This window comes from Triticum aestivum, chromosome 4D (assembly GCF_018294505.1).
Source record: "Triticum aestivum cultivar Chinese Spring chromosome 4D, IWGSC CS RefSeq v2.1, whole genome shotgun sequence".
Lineage (NCBI taxonomy): Eukaryota > Viridiplantae > Streptophyta > Magnoliopsida > Poales > Poaceae > Triticum > Triticum aestivum.
The window spans coordinates 407,141,654-407,166,832 of NC_057805.1; positions in this window are offsets into that span (position 1 = coordinate 407,141,654).

Consider the following 25,179-nt stretch of genomic DNA (forward strand, 5'->3'; position numbering starts at 1 on the left):
ACAGTTATCTGGTGGGAAGACTGTTGCTGCACTGGCATTGCTGTTTGCCATTCACAATTTCAGGCAATCACCATTCTACATACTGGATGAAGTCGATGCAGCTATCATAGAGGCACGGTGGCAACTGGTCTATGATGCTGGTCTGAGGGCAACAGCAGCAGAGTTGTAGTGGCAGCAGTGCAGCAACAGCAGCGGGATGAGGCTATGGTGCACAACAGGGGCGCGCGTGATAGGACCAACAGTGGGACGCGGACACGCACGGGCAGCCGGGCGGCTGCGGGCACGGAGAGCGCGTTCCAGGGGCGAGGCAGGGCATGGCCCAGGCAGGCGCGAGCGCACGCGGGGGGGGGGGGTGCCGCAGGGGCGCGGACGGATGCGGCCAGGGCTAGTGGGAGCGGAGCCAGGAAAGTGGAGAGCGAAGCTCCGCGACGACGGCCTAGCCCGTGGGACTTCTACGCTGAGGGATTCGAAGGGGAAAGGCGGGGAATTGGCAGAGGGGCTCACTGCAGAGGCACACGGAGGCCTGACGAGTGACTAGGAGCATCAGGGGATGCCCAAATCGAGGAAGCTCGCCGGTGACCGAAGGTTGAAGAAGATCCCGATCCGGTCGAAGCAGAGTCGCCTAACTCCAACGGTCGAAGCAGAGGCGCCTAGCTCAGCGTCGTGTGGCCTGGCTGAGCTGAGGTAGAGGCGGTCGTCGTCTCCTCCTTCTCCTCGTCCTCCTCCTGGTCCTCCTCCTCCGGCTCGGGGCGCGGGGGCAGCGGCACGGGGGAGCTGCAGTGGTGGGGGGCGCGGGGGCGGCGGCGCGGGGGAGCTACAGTGGTGGGGGCGCGGGGGCGCGGGGGCGACGGGGGTGGAGTCAGGCGGGGGTCGGGGCGGCGGCATCATGGGTCGGGGCAGCGCGCGGGTGGATCTGGCGAGGGAGAGGGACGAAGGGGATCTGGCGAGGGAGAGGGAGGAATTAGCTAGGGGGAAGCTTACTAATGGCGCACCCCGCAGCGGTGCGCCATTAGTATGTTTTTTTTAGATAGCAATGGCGCACCCGCGATCGATGCGCTATTAGTAATCTTTTTTATATAGCAATGGCGCACCAGCCAGAGGTGCGCCATTAGTAATCTTTTTTTTATATAGCAATGGTGCACCAGCCAGCGGTGCGCCATAAGTAATTATTATTATTATTATTATTTGTTGCATCTAATAACTTTTTGAAAATGAATATGAATATGAAACAGTAATAATTTTTTATAAAAACAATAATAATTTTTTTAAAAATATCATGAAATTTGTTATTTGAAAATATTTATGAATATGAAAAAATATCATCAAATTTATTATTTGAAAATATCATCAAATTTGTTATTTGAAAATATAATCAAATTTGTTTTTTTTGCAATTTTACTTGCATTCATTTGTGACGGTGGAGCGGGCCGGGGAGGGTGCGGGGAGGGTGCGGGGGGTCGTCGGCGGCGGTGGAGCGGGGGAGGGTGCGGTGGGTCGTCGGCGGCGGTGGAGCGGGGGAGGGTGCGGTGGGTCGTCGCCGGCGGTGGAGTGGGGGAGGGTGCGGTGGGTCGGCGGCGGCCGGTGGAGCGGGCCGGGGAGGGTGCGGGGGAGGGGTGCGGTGGGTCGTCGGCGGCGGTGGAGTGGGGGAGGGTGCCATGGGTCGTCGGCGGCGGTGGAGCGGGGGAGGGTGTGGGGGGTCGGCGGCGGCGGCCGGTCGAGCGGGGCAGAGGGTGCCGGGGGCTACGCGGCGGCGAGGGGGACCGGATCTGGCGAGGTGGGATAGCGATCGAGATGGAGGGGGATCGAGATCGAGTGTCCATGAAATTTAAAAATATTCATGAGTTCAAAAAGTGCCCATGAAATACAATCGAGAAATGAAGGCTACAATTTAAATACAATCGATCTTAGCTAGCTATCTGTTCACAATCTTCTTGCCCTTATTTTTCGTAAATGGAGTTCTTCTCTTGAACGGACGTCCTTTAGGTAGGGTGGTCCTGCTTCTTCTTGTGGTGTATGCTGATACTTCATCGTCGTCGTCATGTTCCATCTTCGGGTCGCCGTACTTGTCGAAGTCTTGCTCATTGGCGACTCCATCCATTCCGATGATCTTCCTTTTGCCTCTCCTCACGACAACACGACTGGGCTTAAACGAGTCGGTAATGAAGAAGCATTGGTCCACTTGGGAAGCCAGTACCCATGGCTCATTTTTCGCGATGATGTTCGCGCCTGCGGTCTTGGATTTGGCTTCGGGTATAACCATGGTGGTCAAATATCGGTCTTCTTTTATGACGCTCTTGGCCCATCTGACACGGAACATCGGGACCTTCTCTCCAGCGTAGGTCAGCTCCCAGATCTCCTCGATCCTTCCATAGTATCTGTCCTTGTCGTTACCGGTGTTGGATTCCATCGTTACCCCGGAGTTCTGATAACCATCGCTCTTCATGTCCTTGTCCTTAGTGTAGAATGTGTAGCCGTTGATATCGTACGCCTCATACGTCATCAGGTTGTGCTCGGCGCCCTGTGACAAGGCGAATATGAGTTGTTCTTCCGCGGAAGAATCCTCATGTAAAGGGTACGACAGAAGCTTCTGCTTGAACCAACGCGTGAAACATGAGTTGTGCTCTTTGATTATATCTCCGTCCGTCCTCTGTCGGCCTCGGTCATTGTACGTCTTCTCAATAAAGGTTTTGTGCTCTACCACCCAAGGATCGACCACGTCTATCTGTTGTAGCGCGACTAGGTTTTCTCTTTCAAAGTCGGCGAGTCGACCCTCGAAGTCGACATGCATTTCGCGGCGACCCTCACGGTGACCCCATCCAGCGAGCCTGCCGAGGTGCCTGTTGACGGGCAGACCAATGGGGTTCTTGATGGCTAGATAATTCGTGCAGTAGGAGATACACTCTTCGGTCAGAAATCCCCTGCCTATGCTTCCCTCTCGACGTGCCATGTTGCGAACGTATCCTTTGATGACACCATTCATCCTTTCGAACGGCATCATGCTGTGCAGGAACGTCGGCCCGAGTTGGATGATATCCTCCACGATATGGACCAGCAGATGCACCATAACGTCGAAGAATGCGGGCGGGAAGTACATCTCAAGCTCGCATAATCACCACGATCTCTTCCTGTAGCCTTCTGAGTTGCCCCACGCCAACCGACTTCTGAGAGATGACGTCGAAAAAGTTGCATAGGCCAAATAGCGTTTCACGGACGTGCGCGTCCATGATCCCACGGATTGCAACTGGAAGTATCTGCGTCATCGGCACGTGACAGCGTGAGACTTCATCCCGCTGAACTTCTGCTTCGCTGGGTCTAGGTATCTGCTTATCTTCCCCGCGTAACCGTAAGGAAGTTTTACTCCTACGAGGCAGGTGAAAAACTGATCGATCTCCTCCTGACTTAGAGTGAAGCACGCGGGAGGGTAGTCATTTCTGGTCTTCTTGGCCTTTTTGCCTTTGCGACGACTTTCTGTGTCCTGCTTCGCCTCATCATCATCATCATCATCATTAGTGTGAAGCTCCTCCCTGATGCCCTTCGTGAGATGCATGACATCAAGGCTGTGAGTCACACGATGGATCTTCCAGTACGGCAAGTCCCAGAAAACAGACCTCGTTTTCCATACCTTCAGCAGCGGCTCTGGCGCCTTTCGCTTCTTTCCCGGCTCTGGCGCCTTTTGCTTCTTTCCCGGCAGTGGGCAATCTTTCCAATTTTTCAACAGCTCGTCTATTTCCTCGCCGCTCCTCGTACACGGGCGTCTTCGGGGTTCGGTTTCACCATCGAACAGATCCTTGCGTTTCCTCCACAGGTCATCGTCGCGAAGGTTGTACTCATGTGAATGTACTTCCTCTTCATGCACAACCAGGGGGGAAGGTTGTACATCCATACAAACACAGGCCAGGTGCTATGTGTGCTTCTCTGGCTGCCAAACGGATTGACTCCATCGGTGCTCGCGCCTAGCACGATGTCCTTGGATCCATCCCAAATTCTGGGTGTTCGAAGTTCAATGCTTGCCACTGGCTCCCATCCTTAGGGTGACTCAACATCTTGTCTTTTTTATTTATCTCCGGATCATTTGCGTCATCTTCTCGCTTCTTCTCCTCCCTATCCGCGTGCCAACGCAGGAGCTTTTCTACCTTAGGGTCTGCGAAATACCGCTGCAGACGAGGAGTGATCGGAAAGTACCACACCACTTTTCGAGGAGCTTTCTTCCTCTTCTTGTATCGAGTGACGCCGCACATCGGACATGTGGTAGACTCCGCGTGCTCGTCCCGATAAATGATGCAATTGTTCATGCACACATGGTATTTCACGTGCGGTAAATCCAGAGGACACACGATTTTCTTCGCCTCCTCGAAACTGGTCGGGCACTTGTTCCCCTTGGGAAGACGTTCGTGCCAGAATGACATGTTCTCGTCAAAGCATGCGTCGGTCATTTTGTGTTTTACCTTCATCTCCAGAGCCATGAGCGTTACTTTCAGGCGGGTATCCTCGGGCCTGCATCCTTCATACAATGGAGTAACCGCGTCTATCTCCAGTTGATCCAGCTTGGCTTTCTCTCGGGCGGCAGCTCTTGCATTATCCGTCTGCTTGAGACGCAGCTCTTGAATATGAGGGTCATGCACCCAGCCCATCGATGGTCCATCGTCGTCTGCTCCGCCGTAATCTTCATCTTCATGAGCATGCCCTTCGTCTGCTCCGGCATCTTCCTCATCATCATGTCCGGCATCTTCTACATGATGACTGTGTACAGCATCACCGTCGTGATCATGTCCTGGAGATTCTTCGTCTTCTCGCACGCCCGAGCCGCGGTGGTTGTCTTGCTGCCCTTCCTAATTTCTTGTCCGGCCCCCATGGACGACTTCAAAGTCATCTTCATCACCTTCCCACCGATAGCCATCCATGAAACCACGCAAGAGCAGGTGGTCCCGCACCTGCCCGGAATCCGGGTCCGCAATAAGGCTCTTCAGCTTGCATCTTCGACACGGACATCTTATCTCCGTCTCGTTCTTTTGAAGCATCCCGGCCTTCGCGAAGATCAAAAACCTATTCACGATGCCTTCGGTCATCGTGCGGACCATGGTCGCCTGCGGGGTAGAGCAAAACAATATTTTAGAACCAAGAAAAATTTGGCATGACTTTCCCTAAAAATAGGACCAAAAAGAATGCATAGTGCCAAAATTCTCGCCGAAACGGAAATGAATCAACATTCCGGCAAAATATTGGCAACTATCGCATTTCAAATACCGGTACCTGCAAACACAAACATATATGCAACACCACAAACATTTGCAACACCACAAACATACATAGATCTAGCTAGGCCATAAAAAGTGCATGTGCATGTTGTTGGAGGGAGAACAACATAAAGATAGCTCCCCCTTACTTACCTATCAAAAAAGGTAATTTAACCACTTAATTTGGATGAATCTATGATGCAAATGAGGTGAGGAGGAGGAGGCAGCCAAGACAAGCTTGGAGGAGGAGGCGGAGAGAATGAAGTGGGGAAAGTGAGTGGGTAGGTCTGGCTGTCCAAAATATCTAGCTGGTCCCAGGTTACTAATGGCGCACCACCTACAAATGCGCCATTAGTAACCCTGGTTACTAATGGCGCACCTGCTGGTGGTGCGCCATTAGTAGTTTTGCGAAAAAAAATTAAAAAAAATACACTAATGGCGCACCAGGGCACAGTGCGCCATTACTAGTTTAAACTAGTAATGGCGCACTATACCCTGGTGCGCCATTAGTAGTTTTGCAAAAAAAAAATAGTAGTGGCGCACTATGTGGCTGGTGCGCCATTATTAGTTAGAACTAGTAATGGCGCACTGTGCCCTGGTGCGCCATTAGTATGTTTGGAAAAATAAAAAATTTGTTACTAGTGGCGCACCATGTGTCTGGTGCGCCATTAGTGTCTTTCACACTAATGGCGCACCAGCACATGGTGCGCCACTGCTATATAGTAGTGGCGCACCACATGTCTGGTGCGCCATTAGTGGCCATTTCATCTATAGCCCTTTTTCTAGTAGTGACAGGAGGATAAAGTAGCAGGTAATAATAATCGATGTATAACGTAAGCAGACACGAAAGAGTGCGACCTCTCTTCCGGAATTCTGTAGTCCTAAGGTTCATCTGTTCAGTTGATGATGGTAACGCAGTTGGCATGGCTACCGGCAATGGGGAAGATGATTTGAGGCGGCGAAAGAAGGTCTGCAGGGGGGGTCTCTGCTATGGTAAAGACTTCTGTCGATGGTGCACCTCAAGTGGGGTGGATGACGGCACGGTAGGAGCCGGACAAAACACACATAGTTTTCTTTGACACCTATCTGTAAATGAAGTAAATCTATAAGGTATCCTTTGAATTGGAGGAATCTAAAAACGTAGGGACATGAAAAACACAAGAATAGTATAGGAATGCATGTGCAAAACAGATCATTTGCAAACATGTCTGTAAATCTGGGTGTTTGGTTCACATGAATTGGAAGAACACAGGAATGGAGAGAAACATGGTCAAATTAAAGCCAAACCACATGAAAATGTAAAGTCAAAATCTTATTATGCCACTAATGCACATAGTCCTGTTCTTCATGCATAGGAATTTGAAAAGGACGTCCAATTGGAAATTAAAATTCCTATGTTTTTTCTCTAAAAGAGATACCAAAGGAAAAAATCCTCCAGTTTTGCTTTGCTCCATTCCTTCTAACCAAATGCATGAATAGTAGTACCATATGAAGCTTTCCAATTCCTATATTTTCCTTTACTTTTTCTTTGAACCAGTGGCGATTCTAGTAGGCGGTCTTCAATAGGCTGAAGCCTGCCCTCGAAAAATGTGTTTGTACTACTACTATTTTGGACCAAGCCAACTAGCTCAACTCCTAGGACCATCTACACTCCTAGGACTACTACCTCACTACTTGTTATATGGGAGAAACTATTCATATTTCTTGTTACTACGTGTTCTCAGTGTGTCTTCTTGCCGACATGAAACGGATATTTTTGAAAAGAAAGCTTAAGTTTCTGAATATATACTACATGTGCTCTCTTGTACTCTTATATTTTTTGAGCTTATATGGACAACATAAGTAGGTCCATTATTCCGGTTAAAAATTATATCTTAAAAAATCAATTCAGTAATAGTACATGTTCCCGCTATAATCAGAGATTTTGGTACCTTATTTGGTCCACATGATTATCACATAATGGCTATCTTGCTAAACCAATTCAAATTGTGGTTCAGAAGAGCATTTAGTTTTCTCTGAGGCCTCTGGAGACGGCACCGAGTGTACTGCTCCACTGTGATGGACGATTCCATCGTTGGAGCAGCTCCGGTGAGGTGTACGACAGAGGCTGATGTAGGACAAGACAGACAACGTTAATCTGAAGTGGGATTCTAATAGCATCTACAATGCATCAGCCGCACCGCGGCCGCTCCAACAGATGCTATAAAAACTGTTGACTCTGAACTTAACTGAAGAAACTAAATTTTACAGTCGAAACTGAATTTTACAGTCGAAATTGAATTTTACTATCAAAGTTGATTGCACTAGTAGCAGAGCACTACAATAGAAGTTTAGGCCGCTCCAGCACTAGTAGCAGAGAAGCAGTAATCTAAATCAGCAGCCGCTCGAGCAGGGAGCGTACTAGCAGAGAGCAGCTCGTGCAGCAGCAGCAGGTGCGCCCGAAGCAGCAGCGTGAGCGAGAGCTAAAGAAGCAACTCCTGTAGCTGCAGTGGGTCATGTAGCAGCAGTATCAGCGCGAGCGAGAGCAAGAGCAGAGCAGAGTAGCAGCACGAACAAGACTAAGAGCAGAGCAGTAGTGCAACTGGTAGCAAGAGCTGAGCCACAGTGCGAGCGAGAGATGGAGTAGCAGCAACAGCGCGAGCGAAGTTGGAGCAGCAACAACATCTCGAGCGAGAGCCGGAGCAGCAGCAGCAGCTACTGCTAATGTGGACGTCACCGCCCAGGGAGTAATGCCATGGGGAGAGACGCCATTGAGGAAGTGGCTGACGCCGCCACCGTCTATGTAGACGTGCCATGGCGGCTTGGGATCGAGCATAGGCAACCCCGTGATATCGAATAAAAGAGAAAATGCAGCGATGAGTGTAGAACCTCCTTGGTGGCACCAAGTAGGCCTCAGCTTCATCCGAGAAATTGGTGAGAGTGTTGAGGTTCTGGTCGGGCAGGTGAAGACGGTGCTGTGGGGATATATGTAGCGCGATAGGCGAGGCGAACATCGGGGCAGATCCTTGGAGGTGGAGGATGGGATGGCTGAACCGGCAGGACTATGAGGTCGAAGACGGATCCTCATCCAGTGTAGTGGATGAGGTACGTCGAGCTATTGCTGTGGACGACGTCGTCGGGGAAGAGGCTATGGCTGGGCGGCGGTCGGGAGGCGGACGGAGGAGCGTGGGGTTTCGCGGGTTTTGGCGGCCTCGGTGTATGAATGTGGGGAACGAAGGGGAAGGGTGATATGGCTCCAATGTATCTATAAGTTTTTGTTGTTCCGTGCTATTATATTATCAATCTTGGATGTTTTATATGCATTATTAACTATTTTATATCATTTTTTGGGACTAACTTATTAACCTAGTGCCCAGTGCCAGTTACTGTTTCCCCCTTGTTTTTGTCTTTATAGAAAATCAATACCAAACGGAGTCCAAATGGAACGAAACTTTTTGGTGATTTTTCTTAGACCACAAGACACCTTGGAAGCTTCGGGAGGAGGACAGAAGGGCCATGAGGCGGCAACAAGATAAGGGGGCGTGCCCTGAGCTTGTGGGGCCCCCGTGGCTCCTCTAACCCTAATTCTTCTTCTATAAATACCCATATATTCCGTGAAGACCAGAGGGCACACCAAAAATACTTTTTAGCTGCCGCAAGTTTCTGTCTTTGTGAGATCCCATCTGGGGACGTTTTCCGATACTCTACCGGAGGGGGATTAGATCACAAAGGGCTTCTACATCAACCTTGCTACCCTACCGATGATGTCTGAGTAGTTTAATACAGACCTAGGGGTACATAGCTAGTAGCTAGATGGCTTCTTCTCTCTCTTTGATCTTCAATAGAATGTTCTCCTCGATTTTCTTGGAGATCTATTCGATGTAATCTTCTTTTTCGGTGCGTTTGTTGAGATTCGGTGAATTGTGGGTTTATGATTAGATTATGTATGAATATTATATGAGTCTTCTCTAAACTCTTTTATGCATGATTTACATAGCCTGGTATTTCTCTGCAAACTATTGATTTGGTTTGGCCAACTAGATTGATTTTTCTTGCAATGGGAGAGGTGCTTTGTAATGGGTTCAATCTTGCGGTGCTCAATCCCAGTGATAGAAAGGGAGATGACATGTATTTGTATTGTTACCATTAAGGATAAAAAGATGGCGTTTCTTCATATTGATTGGATCTATCCCTCTACATCATGTCATCTTGCTTAAGGCGTTACTCCGTTCTTATTAACTTAATACACTAGATGCATGCTGGATAGCGGTCGATGTGTGGAGTAATAGTAGTAGATGCAGCCAGGATTCGGACTACTTGTCTCGGACGTGATGCCTATATACATGATCATTTCCTTAGATATTGTCATAACTATGCGCTTTTGTTCAATTGTTTAATAGTAATTTGTTTACCCACCATATGCTTTCTTTCAAGAGAGAACCTCTAGTGAAAACTATCACTACTAGGAAAATGCTTATAGGTAGACATTTAGCTGTAGCATTGGTTAGAGACCCCTTGCTACTACTATTTAGCAGTAGCACTGGCCAACACAAGCGCTACAAGCGCATGTTAGCAGTAGCGCGGGATTTCCCGGCCAGCGCTGTTGTTGATGGGCCACGCTCTCGGCCCCCTGTTGCAGTTTTAGCTATAGTGCTGGGCTTCCTCCCCCACGCTGCCGCTAAGCCCACCTCTACTTCCTCCTGCGCCGGCCCGCGCACCCTTCTCCCCTCACTCACACTCACACGCTCACACTCACAGATCGAATCCCTCACTCATCCCCCGATCCGGCCGCCTCCCCCACGCGGGCCCCTCTTCCTCTGTCGGCCGCCCTTCCCCGCGTCGGCCCTCCTCCCCTGCCGGCCGCACCCGCGCACCGGCCATCCTCCCTCGTCGGTCGCCCCCCCCCCCCGCGCTGGCCCTCCTCCACCGAGAGGTACTCCTCCCTCCTTCCTCCTCCTCCCTCCCTAGTTATAGTTATTAGAGAGTAGTTATTTTGAATCCTAAATTTAGCTAGGTTTAAAGTTAGGACAGAAATTTAGCTAGGTTTTTAATTAGGTGTAGTTAATAGAACTTAGGCGTTTTGAGTGTATTTAAAAGAGTTTTAAGTGTTTCAGTTGTTTCAGGTGTAGTTAACAGAATTTTGGGTGTTTTAGTTGTTTTAGGTGTAGTTAACAGAATTCTATGTATTTTTTTAGTTAAAGCAATTGTTCTTATTTTTTTAGTTAAAGCAATTTTCCTGTTATATGCAAATTTGCAGTGGACATGTCATATTTTGAACATGTCACATTTTGGACATGTCATACTTTTCTGAGTGGCCTATGTTTTGCCAGAAATGTCGATTCGTCTATGTTCTCGCAAATTTCAGGCGCTCGATATGTCCTGTTTTTAGCAAAGGTCATGCCAAATTTTGCTAAGAGTTTATTAATTTTGTTTTCATAATTAAGCATTTTGTTCTCAACGTCGACGATGCCTATCCCGCATCCTCGTCGTCGACTCGGCTGAGGACTCCTGGTTGAGCCGAGGGGCCATGTCCGGGACTGGGCTCCGCCGGGCTGGTACTGGGTTGTGCTACCTTCTGGTGAGCGCAGCTTAGTGAGGAACCAGCCCATCATCGACCTGGAGCTTCTTTGGTGGCGGTCACTGTCGGCGTTCTGGAAACGAGGGTCCCCAGACTTGCCTGCCTGCGGCCCACGGCGTGGCTAAGCCAGCGGGCCGTACATCCCATCTTCATCAACAAAGCATTCAAGACCCTCGCGAGGGGCTAAGCCTCGCGAGGCGGACGACGCAAGACCTCCTCAAGAGTGGCCTAGCCAGGCGGGCTCACGAGGAGCGGAGATATCAAGGCGGGGCAAACCTCACGAGGCTCTCGTGACGTGAGCCATGATGAGGTCGCCAGGCGGGCGCCAGCGCGCGCAGCGTCCTTGTTTCCTCTTTGGTGCTAAGGAGGCCAGCGCAGGACGGAGGTCATCGTGGAGCCCAAGACGGCGTCACCACCAGAGCTTTTCGCAGGCGAAGACCAATTTTGTTAGGATAGCTTGTACTGGCTGTCCCCCTTCAAATTTGCCTGCCGTTGTTGGCTCCCTTCCCGCTCAATATTTGGGAAGAGGACCAGGGCCTATATAAGTAGAGCTAGCTACCACAGTAGAGGCATCGAGTCCTCACTCATACAAGTTCGGCAAGCACAAGAACACCTCAACCTCAGGAGGCTGTTCTTCCCCTTGTACTGTTCATCATCAGCCCAAGAGGCAATCCACCACCACCACACTGGAGTAGGGTATTACACCACAACGGTGGCCCGAACCAGTATAAATCCCGTGTCTTTCTGTGTTGCGAGTCCGTCGATTTCGTCCGCGAGATCTTGGTGAGCTAGGGCGTGGATCGGTAGGAGGGAAAGACTTCGTGCGCAGCCCAGAGTTCGAACCTTAAGGGTTTGTCGGAACCCCACATCTGACATTTGGCGCGCCAGGTAGGGGTGCGCCATAGCTTCCCTTCCATCAATTTGTCGGTCCGTCGCTCCGTCGTCTCCATGGCGGACGCTCGCCGCGCTTGAGCTGAGCGCCAGGCTGCTCTCACCGCCCGCGTTGCTCAGACGGCTCCCGTCGGCGGGCCACCTCGTCGTTCTTCGTCTCCCGCCACTAACACCGCCACCGGCCCGTCGGGGAACGAGCAGCAAGCGTCCTTGCTGAATCCATCGATGCGGCAGTACGGCCGCACCGCCACTCCATCGCTGACCCCGGCCGGTTCTTCGTCTCACGCACGCCGCGCTCCCATGGAGGCGCAGGCGGCACTCCTCGCAGCAAACGAACTCCTGCGCTACCACCCGGTTGACGACCTCTACGAGGAGTGGCTCGACCGCGTCGCCGAGCTCGTCCACGCTGCAGGGGGCTCCCCGACGCCGTCCCCCTCTCTGCGTCACCCTCCGCCAGCCAGAAGCGACGTGGCTCATGGCGCGCCTCCACCACCTTTGCCCCAAGACTGTGCCTTGGCGCCAAGGCGCGCGGCCCCACGGTGTGATCCGCCACGTCCGGCGCCCGCGCACGAAGAGAGAAACTGCCAAGAAATTCCTCCGCCGCGAGAACCTGCACCTGCGCTCCTCGCGCCGCCTCGCCAAGACCGCGCGCCGCCTACAGCGGCGCCGCGTGGACCTCATCAAGACCAAGCTCCACCTCCGAGGCAGGCCCCGGTGACCACGGCCGGCTGCTGCGCCTTCACCCCCGATCTGCGTAGCGTTGCCTGGCCAGGCAAGTTCAAGCCGGATCTGCCTCCTCGCTACGACGGCACCGCCGACCCCGCGGAGTTCCTACAGCTCTACGAGCTGAGCATCGAAGCGGCCAACGGCGATGAGAAAGTCATGGCGAACTGGTTTCCCATGGCTCTTAAAGATGGAGCCCGCTCCTGGCTCCTGAACCTGTAGCACGGCTCGATCTCCTCCTGGGACGAGATGCGCGACTGCTCGTCGCCAACTTCCAGGGCACGCGCGACCGCCCACCGGCCGCGGGTGACCTGCGCCGCATCAAGCAACATCCAGGAGAGACCCTCCAGAAGTACATCCAGCGCTTCAACAACACTCGCCTCAAGATCCCCAAGGTCACGGACGAGGCCATCATCTCCGCGTTCTCAGACGGCATCCGTGACGTTAAGATGAAGGAAGAGATCGCTATCCATGAGGAGTTGTGCACATCTCAGGAGCTTTTCAACCTGGCGACCAAGTGTGCAAGAGCTGAGGAGGGGCGCCTCTCTCTCCTCGAGCTGCCACCCGCGGGCACAGAGGAGAAGAAGGCCAAGGCAAAGGACGTGAAGCGCAAGGAAGCAGCAGTGCTAGCAGCGGAGCCCGACACCAAGCGGAGCAGAGATCTGCCTGAGTCATCCAAGAATAGCCGCCCGTTCTGCGCCTTCCACAATCTGAACACCCACAACACCAGTGACTGTCAAGAGCTCAGGGCCGTTCACGAAGGACGTTTCGGTCGACGCCCCGAGCGTAGCGACCGGGGCTATGGCCGTGGAGGAGGACGTGGAGGCGGACACTGGGACGACCGTGCCCTGCGCCAGGAGTGGCGTGACAGGCCTCGTGAGGACCGCTAGCAGGACCATCCTCGCGAGGGTGCCTAGAGGGACCAGCCTCGTGAGGATCGCCCCCAGGGCAACGCCGGTATTCCCCCGCTACCGCCTCCAAGAAGGAACGACGATCTCCATCAGGACGAGGGGGCTGGGGGCTTCCAGGAGCCGCGTGCAATCGCCTGCATCTTGGGCGGTGCCGAGGCCCCAGCCTCTCAGCGCATCTTCAAACAGTTCGCTCGCGAAGTGAACGCGGTGCTCCCCAAGCTCGAGGCCATGCGCCCGCTCAAGTGGTCCCAATGCGCCATCACTTTCAACACGGCAGATCAGCTCAAGTGCGCAGCCATCGCTGGCGCCCTCCCGATGCTATGCTCCCCAGTCATCAGCAATGTGCAAGTTACCAAGACCCTCATCGACGGCGGTGCAGGGCTCAACGTCCTGTCCGTCGACACGTTCGACAACCTCCAAGTGCCATCTGAGCAGCTTCAGCCTACCAAGCCTTTCTCAGGAGTGACCGACGGTTTGACCACACCGATAGGGCAGGTCCGCCTGCCGGTCACCTTCACAGAGCGCAAGAACTACCGCACCGAGCTCATCGACTTCGACGTTGCGCACATCCGCCTGCCGTACAACCCCATCCTTTGGTATCCAGCCCTGGCCAAGTTCATGGAAGTCACCCATCACGGCTACAACGTCCTCAAGATGCCAGGAAGTGGCGGGATCATCACGGTCCCATGTGAAGAAAGAGACGCGGTGTGCTCCCTCGAGCGCGCCTTCCAAGCTGCAGCAATCAACGACCCCGACAGCAGGAGTGAGGGCCCTCTAGAGGCCACCCCCAAGAAGAAGCAGATGCGCCGAGCAGGATCTCAGGAGGGCGGCGATGCAGCTGGAGCCTCGTCAGGATCAGCGCCCGCTCCAGGGGCGCCTCCCTCTGTCGCATAGGAAGGCGCGCCCGGCGCCCTCCTCGGGCAGGGCTCGGGGGCTCTCTTCTGGAGGGCCTCAGACCTTGCCAACCTCACGAGGGAGGCGCTTGGGCACCACTTGGAGGCGTGCCTCGCGGCACGTTACCCTCAGGAGAACACAGGGGAAGGAGTGCCCACCAGTCAGGAGTTCATCACCAAGACCACTCAGGAACTGCAAGACGCAAGAGCCGTGCGCGGCGACGACCGCTCATGAGGCGCAGCTCCCCATCCAGCCGAGGATGCTGGGCTGCGTGACTACATCGACGTCCCAGGGCTCAACAGGGCCGCATCTCAGGAGCGTTTCTGGCCTTCGCGTGTGGGCCGTTGTGAGGGCCCGCCACACAGCTACGTTCACATGCCCTTCGGCTTGCCGAGCGTGGTGTCAGCCTATCAGCGCAACATGTGGCGTGTCCTGGCGGCTCACGAGGCCAGGTACCACGCCGTCCTGGAAGAGATGGAGACGGTCTTCAGGGAACCTCCCGAGCCCCCAGAGCCTCCCGAGGTTCAGGGCCCCGGTGGCTCGTGAAGAGTCATTCCTTCGATGCACACCTTCAGCTGCACCAACTCTACTTCATCTACAGAACCAGGTGACACTTTCCAAGCTCGTTTAGCTGGGAGTGCCCCTTGGGCTGCATTATTCCCAGGCCGCATGGGTCCGTCCATGTGGTATGTATCCATTTTGCTTATGTCTTTAGCTTACCTTGCTGGGGGCGCCCCTCGGGTTGCATCATCCCCAAGCCGCTCGGGCCGGACCCAGTGGCATGTATCTTCCTGCATTTACCCAAGCCGATCGCCACCCGCCGCGGGTCCATTCACCCCGTGCAATTCGCTTGCGCGTTAAAAGGGGGGCTCCCGAGCATCGCGACTCAGGAGCTCTTACTGGCTCTCCAGCCCTCACCCCCTGGCCTTGACCACGGCATCACGACCTGGCATACCAGCGGTGGCTGAGCTCACTCGAGGGCCAAGACCTGAGGACGTAGAGTCCTTGCACCTAACCGCCTTGCAGGAACATACAGTCACCAAGACTCAAGACCAGGCGCAACCCGCCTTGAGGTAGGGCCTCGTGAGTCCCGCGCTGGCTCACGAGTGCCCAGATATACCTCGCAGCCCTGTCGTGCAAGCCACGTGTCAGGGTGGGGTTGTACACGCCCCGGGGGCTCCTCCCAGAGGGGCCCCCATCCCACGCACAAGTGGAAGCACCATGCTCCGCGCTGGCTGTCGACACTGCCGAGGAGCGGCTATGCCCGTGCACAAGCGGAAGCACTATGCTCCGGCTGGTGATAAACAACTGAGGGCGGCCCCACGGTCGTACCAACCTCAGGGAGCCTAGAGCTCAGCGTCCAGCCTCACTGCAACGCCTCCCCTCGGGAGAGCTGCGTGAGGGGGCTGGGCATGGGGGCTGCGCTCGGGTCACGCCCAAGCGCACGCCACCCAACCAGGTCTCCCGGACCTGGGCGTCGCGCGCCCCTCCCGAGGCCTCGGCGAGGGCAGGTATGGAAATTGCTTGCATGTCAAGGGGGACTCCTGAGCATCTCGACTCAGGAGCCTAACTGGTCACGTAGCCCCTCACTCCTTGGTCCGCCCTAGTCTCCGGTCGGCTCAATGGCGGTTGAGGTATGCGCGGGGCCGGGCTCTGCCGACGTAGAACATTAATCTATCCTCGCGTACTCTCCCTATAAGTTGTTTGTGCGTCAAGGGGGACTCTTGAGCATCGCGACTCAGGAGCCTAACTCGTCACGTAGCCCCTCACTCCTTGGTCCATCCTGGTCTCCGGTCGGCCCAATGGCGGTTGAGGTATGCGCGGGGCCGGCCTCTACCGACGCAGAACCCAAAGCGGATAGGAAGAAAATCGCAAAATCTCGAAGCAAATATTACAAACATATTGTCCTCACAATATCAAATGAAAAGTCTAAACGCCTTCACGAGGCCTGTTGCATGGTGCAGGAATAAAACAGGAAACTAGCTGCAGGTCACCCCTCGACACCGCCGTCTCCTGCAGAAGGTGCTCCATCCCAGGTAGCGACGCCTTCACCTGCACCACCAGCCGCAGGGTCGGCGACATTGCCACACAAGGGTGAGGAGGCAAAGCCGCGGAACTTCTCCAGCTAGGCCTCCACCTGACCTTGCACAGCTGCGGCGGCGGCCTCGCAGTCATCCTCAGCCACGGGCTCCAGCGTCGCGCAAACCGCCAGGTTGGAGTGAAGCCAGCCAAAGGCTAGCTCCAGGCGTGGGTCTACGCCCAGGAGATCTGCCTGCAATTGGGTCATTTTCGATAGAGCATGTTCCAGAACAGCAGTAGGAGCAGAAGAACCGGGGAGTGGAGGTGCAGCAGTGGGGGGAGCCGCCGTCACCAGGACGTGGGAGATTGCGGGTTCCGGAGTAGCTAGGATCTCATCCATCGCGTCGGACGCCAGCGCTTCCGGAGCAAGCAGGGCCATGGGGGCTGATCCCACACCGCGATGTTCCTCTTGGCCTCGCGAGGATGACCGAGTAGGGGAAGTGCGGGCGCTGCTGCCTCCATTCCCTGCGGAGGAAGGCACAACCACCGTACCCTCCTTCCTCTTCTTCACTGAAGGCACCGGCCTTGTCGACCAAGGGTGAACGTCAGGAAATAACAAGTACAAAGAGGGACAAGACGAAGCTTAACACACTTACTGATCCACCGCAACATACTTCCGCTTGGGGAGCTTGAAGCCTGACAGCATCGGGACCTAAGGAACAGGTGTGCGGGCTCCGGCAGCGGCAGGCGGTGCGGAGGCAGGGCCGGAGCCAGCCCCATGAGGTGTCGGGACGGAGGTGGCATCGCGAGGCACTAGCGATGACCTACCCCTCGTCGGGATGAGGAGCTGCTCCCTCTCCTCCTGGCGGGCGTCGGCCTCGGCATCGTCAGGAAGGGCGCGGAGGATCTCAGCCTTGCTCAGAGGGGAAGTCTCCCCAACCTCTTCAAGAGTCTTCTCCGAGTCCACCTCCTCTTCCCCCTCTCCACGGGACTCGTCAGAGGACACCTCCACCGGCTTCGGTGCCGCAGGGGCTCCCGGGAGCGCCGGCGGCACCAGCCCGCGCGCGTCAAAGGTCGGCCTAGAGGCGACGAATTCCTCCCAGTCCCTGCGTTGGAACAGGGGAACAAAGGCGCTTGGCGGGTACTCCTGGTTGTCCCCAACTATGAGACGCAGGACAGCGGCCAATTCATTGTCAGACAGGGCCCCCGGCCTCACGCGAACTTGTTTCCCTCTTCTTCAAGCTCCCACAGGGGGCGCGCGCGCCTGGAGCGGGGCAACTCGCAGCTTCAAGAACTCCTTCAGGAGCATGACCCCCGTCACCCTGGCCGCCTTCGCGTTGCCCGGCTTCAAGTCGGTCATCATCTGCCTCAACACTAATGATGCCCGCTGATCGGCAAGCTCCGCCTTGGGCCACCCCCCGTTGGAAGCGGGCGCCACCGTTGGCAACACTAGACGTGGATCGGCGCGCTTGGCGTCCATCATGACCCATTTGGATCGAATGTTGTCGGCCCTCTTCCTGGTGCTCGAGATCGTGTTGGCCTTGCCGGATGCGACGAAATTAGCGCATCCGGAGATGTGCCCCTCGCTGACACGGAGGAAGAAGAAATGGCGCAGGAGCCCCACGGATGGCATCACACCCAGGTACGCCTCACAGTAGTAGGCGAAGATGGACAGGAGGAGGACAGAGTTGGGATGGAGATGGAACGCATGCAACCCGTAGTGGTCGAGGACTTCATAAAAGAAATCAGAGAAGGGAGGAACCAACCCGACAGCAACACTGCTCGAGAAGAAGGGAAGAAGGTGCTTTCCTCAGGCTCCGGCACGTCGGAGGCAAGCCGGAGCTCGGTCTCCCCCCACTCATTGCTCTCACCCGCCGTCAGCAGGCGCACGGAGGCGAGGCTCTGCTCCGTGACGGTGGGCGCCTCAAGGGCCGGCTCATACCAAGCCGATGCTGAGGAAGTCCTGACTTTGCGCGGCGCCATGGATCACAGATGCAGGATGAGATTGGAGCGGATCTGGAGGTAGCGGTGGCGAGGAGCGAGAAAGGGGATCTAGAGCGAGGCGAGGAAGAAGCAATGAAGGCAAGTACTGCATGTGCCAGCCTTTTGTCAGGTCAAGCAGTTGCCAAGGCAGCGTGGGGAAGCGGAGACGCCCACGTCCAATCAACCACCACGCTTCAACCAAGGCTGCAGGCTTTTGGGGCCCGCGGCGCTTCGTACTTGACCCTTGGCTTCGCCGCGAAGCCAAGCCCGAGCGCACCTTGGGCCCGAGGGCTACTGTCAGCGTTCTGGGAACGGGGGTCCCCAGACTTGCCTGCCTGCGGCCCACGGCGTGGCTAAGCCAGCGGGCCGTACAACCCATCTTCATCAACAAAGCATTCAAGACCCTCGCGAGGGGCCAAGCCTCGCAAGGCGGACGACGCAAGACCTCCTCAGGAGTGGCCTAGCCAGACGGGCTCACAAGGAGTGGAGATATCAAGGCGGGGCAAACCTCATGAGGCTCTCGTGACGTGAGCCATGACGATCGGCGCCAGGCGGGCGCCAGCGTGCGCAGCGTCCTTGTTTCCTCTTTGGTGCTAAGGAGGCCAGCGCAGGCGAGGAGTACCGAGGCATCAGGCAAAGGTTGCCATGTCGGTGCAATGAGACCAAGACCAGAGGGACGGCAGGACGGACGTCATCGTGGAGCCCAAGACAGCGTCACCACTAGAGCTTTTCGCAGGTGAAGACCACTTTTGTCAGGATAGCTTGTATTGGCTGTCCCCCTTCAAATTTGCCCGCCGTTGTTGGCTCCCTTCCCGCTCAATATTTGGGAAGAGGACCAGGGCCTATATAAGTAGAGGTAGCTACCACAGTAGAGGCATCGAGTCCTCACTCACACAAGTTCGGCAAGCACAAGAACACCTCAACCTCAGGAGGCTGTTCTTCCCCTTGTACTGTTCATCATCAGCCCAAGAGGCAATCCACCACCACCACACTGGAGTAGGGTATTACACCACAACGGTGGCCCGAACCAGTATAAATCCCATGTCTTTCTATGTTGCGACTCCGTCGAGTTCGTCCGCGAGATCTTGGTGAGCTAGGGCGTGGATCGGTAGGAGGGAAAGACTTCGTGCGCACCCCAGAGTTTGAACCTTAAGGGTTTGCCAGAACCTCACATCCGACAGTCACGTGGGCCTGCATCAGTGGAGAGGCTTGAGTCGCCCACGCAGGTGGTACAGCACCGTGTCACGGAGGAGAACGCGCACGTACAACGCTACTTGGTTGCGTTGGCGAACGGCCGGTTCTCCAATACCTGGCAGATTCTTTGGGGATCTCACCGGAGCTATGATCCGGTGATGGTTCCTTCTCTTTGGGTGTCCACTGCGGCCCACTGAACCTAGAGGAGCTATTATTCGAGATGTATTAGTGATATTATATGATGATCTTTGCTACAAACTACTATATATGTATTCGATGATGGATTATTAATTACGTATTAGTTATTTGCTTATTGAATGCAAAAGATGAGCACGGTTTGTGCTACAAACTACTATATATGTATTCGATGATGGATTATATGATGATCTTTGCTACAAACTAGGTACGATGATGATCTTTGCTACAAACTACAAATTTTAGGTCTTTTAGTTGTTATATGATGATCTTTGCTACAAACTACTATATATGTATTCGATGATGGATTATTAATTACCTATTAGGAAATGTCTGGCGACGAAAGGGAATTCGCTATGTGCGAGTACTGCGAAGATGAGCGCGGTCTGTGCGACAGGCCTCACCTGGTAGAAGGTCGGCGCTTCAGCATCAAGCTCCAAGAGACCTTCGATGTTGAAACGGTACGCAACGACGACAAGTGTTTATTTTTATTTTTTGCATGACTTCTCTACTTCTTCAATGTGTAATTTCCGTCTTTTGCAATTCGACTAGCTTATCCCATGACATGCAAGACGCTATGTCTTGGAGAAGATGGGTTTTGAAGATCATGAAAGAATGGAGACAAAGATAATTCAACTAAGGACCCATCATGGTTATGATTTTGCTGTAAATCTACACAATTCTGTGAACTCATCCAATTTTGGTTGCCTGAATTGGGAAGCCCTTTGCATGGCGTATGATTTTCATGAGGGTATGCTTCTCACCTTCGATTTTGGTGATCCTGACATGGACGAAAATAATATGACCATTTGGGTCCTTGTTGACACGCTTCTAGTTGTACCGCTATGTGAGTTTCTTAAACATATTTACTAAGTAATTTATATTGTTTATTCCAAAATATTTGACAGCTTATTTCCATTGACAGCTTATTTTCATTCTTCAAAAAATGTACGGAAAATGGTAGACAGAACCTACTACTACAATGATGAAGCAAAATTAACTTATAAGGAGCAAGATGGTCTTATCGCATTTTTTACTAATCTTGAGAATTACAATAGCTATTATCAAACTCCTCCACATTATGGTCAATACGTGCCACTAGTGCACGTGTTGAACTACGGTAACATCAATGGAGATATCATGGTAAGATTTTCTACTATTACGACATCCGTGCATCTTTTGCATAAATTCTTCTAAAACTAAACTACATTGCTAACTACAAAGTTATTACTATGTTTTTGAACAGAAAATCCCGATGGATTGTGTGCCTCATCTGATGTTGCCGAGAGGTCGCGTTGATGTTATGAGCTTACGGCCACCACGGCCAGGTCAGCCACAGTATCCACATCACTCCTGTCCATACCGGATTTCTAAAAGCGAGGAAGCCATGATAATAAATGATTTCAAAAAATGTTTGAACCATCATAGAGAGCTACTTGGAAGCAACATTGTGCGTAGGCCAAGACTTGGAGACAGGATGATCTCTGTTCTTTATTATGGAGAGTCAATTTTCCTTAATGGAGAGTCAATGCCTATCTTGTTTTATGATATTTTACCTAAGAGAGGGTAGAGTAGGTCCTATGAGAGGAGTAGGTCATAGCTACAATGTGTTATTATGTGCTACAATGTGTTAGAGTTGATGATGATGATGAGGAGTTGTGATTATGACTAGTGACCAACTTGTTATATGATGTCTCATTGATGAACATTGTTTGGTGGTGATGACAAGTGGTAATGAATATGCTATTTAAACAGACTAGTTCATGATGAGTTGTCATTGTATAAAAGATATATCTGTTTAAACATGTACTACGCCAAAATGCTAAAAACCATAAATGTTAGCAGTGGCGCGGGCCAAAATATTACCAGCAGCGCTCATTTACTAGTAGCGCTCCCAAGTGCCGCGCTACTAGTACTTGAACTTACCAGTAGCGCTGGCCTAAAAACGCGCTACTGCGACAAAATAGTTGTAGCGTCGTAGCAGTAGCTCTAGTGCCCGCGCTACTGGTAGCTCAAAAGCCACCGCTACTGGTAAGCTTTTCCCTAGTAGTGTATGGCCCCCGGGTCTATCTTTTATCATATTATTTTCAAATCTACAAAATCAAAACCACAAAAATACCTTGCTGGCGTTTATTTACTTCTATTTTATTTCGCACTTTGACTTATCTTTTATACCTACACTACTAGATCTCATCCTTGCAAGTAATTGTGAAGGGACTGACAACCCATTTATCGTATTGGGTGCAAGTATTTGTTTGTTTGTGTAGGTGCAATTATTGGAGACTTGTGTTCCTCCTACTCGATTGATACCTTGGTTCTGAACTGAGGGAAATACTTATCTCTGCTTTGCTGCATCACCCTTTCCTCTTCAAGGGAAAAACTAACGCAAGCTGAAGAAGTAGCAAGAAGAATTTCTGGCGCCGTTGCCGGGGAAGATCTAAATCAGGCCTACCAAGTACCTATCATAAACTCTCATCTCTTGCATTTACTCTATTTGCCATTTGCCTCTCGTTTTCCTCTCCCCCACTTCTAAAACATTTTCATAAAAATACAAAAGTATTTGCCTTTTTGTTTGCCCTCTTTCCGTTTGACTTTATTCTTCCTTGGTTTGTTTGCTTGTTCTCTTGGCATAATTGTATGTTTATTCCAAACAGAAGCAAAAAGTTTATGGATCCTCATCCACTTGCTAATCTTTAAAAAAAATCCAACTATGATGAACCAATTGCAAGTGAGTTGAGTGCACTAGATTATCTTTATGAAGTTTTGATCGAAATTTGTGAATCTGAAAATTGTGATGAAGTGCTAAAGGAGGAAATTTATGAAGTGATTCACGATAGCTCCTTGAATGAAAAGCATGATTGCGGTGGTGTTATTATAAATTCTATTAATGTCAATTGTGCTAATAATATGCAAAACCCCAAGCTTGGGGATGCTAATTTTGCTATGTCCAGTACTTATTGTAATGATCACGATTGGGGTGATTCTTCTTATGATCTTGAAAATTTATTTAAGCCTTATGATGAATATGATACTGATAATAGTGTTTGCAATAATATTGAAAGTGGGTTTGGAAGAGTGTCAATTCTAGGTAATAATGATCCCACTACTTTGGAGAATGATCAATATTATGATTTTTTTTTAAAGTGGGCTTGGAGAGGTGATGACTTTATCTGATGATTATCCCACTATTTTGGAAGAGTGTCAATATTTTATGTCATAGTTATATTGTTGAATTTGATCATGATCCTACATTTAATTATTATGAGAGGGGAAGATATGGTTGTAGAAATTTTGATGTTACTAAATCACCTCTCTTTACGTTGAAATTATTAGTGCTTCCTTCTTCATATTTGCATATGCTAGAAATTGCTTGTCTTAATAAAAAAATTCCTATGAAATGCCTATTCATAGGAAGTATGTTAGACTTAAACATTTTTTTCACATGCTATATGATGCTCTCTTTGTGCTTCAATTTTTTGTCTTTCATGTGAGCATCATTAAAATTATCGTAGCTAAAAGGCTTGAAAAAGCGCTTGTTGGGAGACAACCCAATATTTTTATTTTCTGTTTCTATATGTCACACCATTATACTTCTGTTATGATGGAGTTTTAGTCTTTTAATTAGTGTTTGTGCCAAGTAGGACCTCTAGGATGATTTGGAAGATTGTTGATTTGATTATGTGAAAAAACAGAAACTTTTGCGTCCGGTAGCAGAGTTGTGCAAATTTTCTGGAGCGTGCTAAAATTCTAATTTTTTTACACAAGATTTATATACAAATTGCTCATGTTTTCCTAATTGTTCAGAAATTTTGGTGCTACAAAAGTTTGGCTAATGTCCAGATTACTACAGACTGTTCTGTTATTGACAGATTCTATTTCCATTATGTTGTTCGCTTCTTTTGATGAATCTATTGGTTGTATCGGGGGGTATGAACCATGGTCAAGTTAGAATACAGTAGATAAAATGCAAATATAAAATTGGAATGGGTTTACAACAGTACCTAAAAGTGGTGATTTGCTTTATTATACTAATGGATCTCATGAGTTTTCTGTTGAGTTTTGTGTTGTGAGGTTTTCAAGTTTTGAGTGAAGTTTTGATGGGCTAAGGAATAAGGAGTGGCAAGAGCCTAAGCTTGGGGATGCCCATGGCACCCCAAAGTAATATTCAAGGACAACCAAGTGTCTAAGCTTGGGGATGCCCCGATTGGCATTCCCTCTTTTGTCTACAATCCATTGGTAGATTACTTGAGGCTATATTTTTACTCAATACATTATATGTGTTTTTCTTGGAGCGTCGTGTATTATATGAGTCTTTGCTTTATTTTATTTTTAGTTTGTCACAATCATCCTTGCTGAGAACACCTTTTTGAGTGGGACACACATTAATCGTGAATTTATTAGAATACTCTTTGAGCTTCACTTTTATCTTTTAAGCTAGGCAGTTGCTCTAGTGCTTTACTTATACCTTTTAGAGCACGGCGGTGGTTATATTTTAAAGAAATTGATGAACTCTCATGCTTCACTTATCTTGTTTTGAGAGTATTATAAATAGTATGGTAGTTTGCTTGGGTTATGAATTTAGTCCTAACATGATGGGTATTCAAGAGGATATAATAAAAACTTTCAGGAAGATCATTGAATATATGAGAAGTTTGATTCTTTGCATTTGTTTTGAGTTATAAAGATGGTGATATTAGAGTAATGCTAGTGAGTAATTGTGGTTTAGTAAGAATATTTGTGTTAAGGTTTGTGATTCCCAAAGCATGGATGTATGATCTCTCGTTGTGCTATGAAATTGGAGCATGATTTATTATTGATTGTCTTCCTTATGAGTGGCGGTCGGTGACGATGACATGTACCTAGGGTAGGGTAATAGGCCTGACCTAGACACCCTTCCCAAGGACACTGCCCTACAGTCAAAGACATTCAAAGGACAACAACACCTACCAACTGAAATTACCACGGAATGCAGCCCACTCGATCAACAGTTCCACTCGGATAACCCAATTTCATTGGACCAAGATATAATCATTCAACCATATCAGAAACCACTCGGAGTACAGAAGATCTAAAGTCACTCAGGATGGCAACGGTCAGGCGTTCACTCTGTAGTCTTAATGATCATTTATATGACTTTATTGCTGGCGTTACGAGTAACATCTCCTCTTTATGTACATTGAACCCCTGGTAACGTGGGTTGGCTGGGATCTTGGCGCACTCTATATAAGCCACCCCCTCCACTGAGACAAGGTTTCGCAACCTCTGTAACCTCACGCATAATCCAGTCGACCACCTCCGGGCACCGAGACGTAGGGCTTTTACTTCTTCGGAGACGGGCCTGAACTCGCAAATCTTGCGTGCACAACCTGATCGTATCTAGGATCATGCCTCCTCCTATGTACCCCCTATTCTACTGTCAGACTTAGAACCACGACAGTTGGCACCCACCGTGGGCGGGTGTCTTAGCGACTTTCTGGTGAGGTTGCGATTTTTCCGATTCCCATCATCATGGTTTCCGGCGGTGGATTGGCTGAGGGCCGCGAGATCCATCTCGGCGTGCTCGTTTTCGTCGCCGACG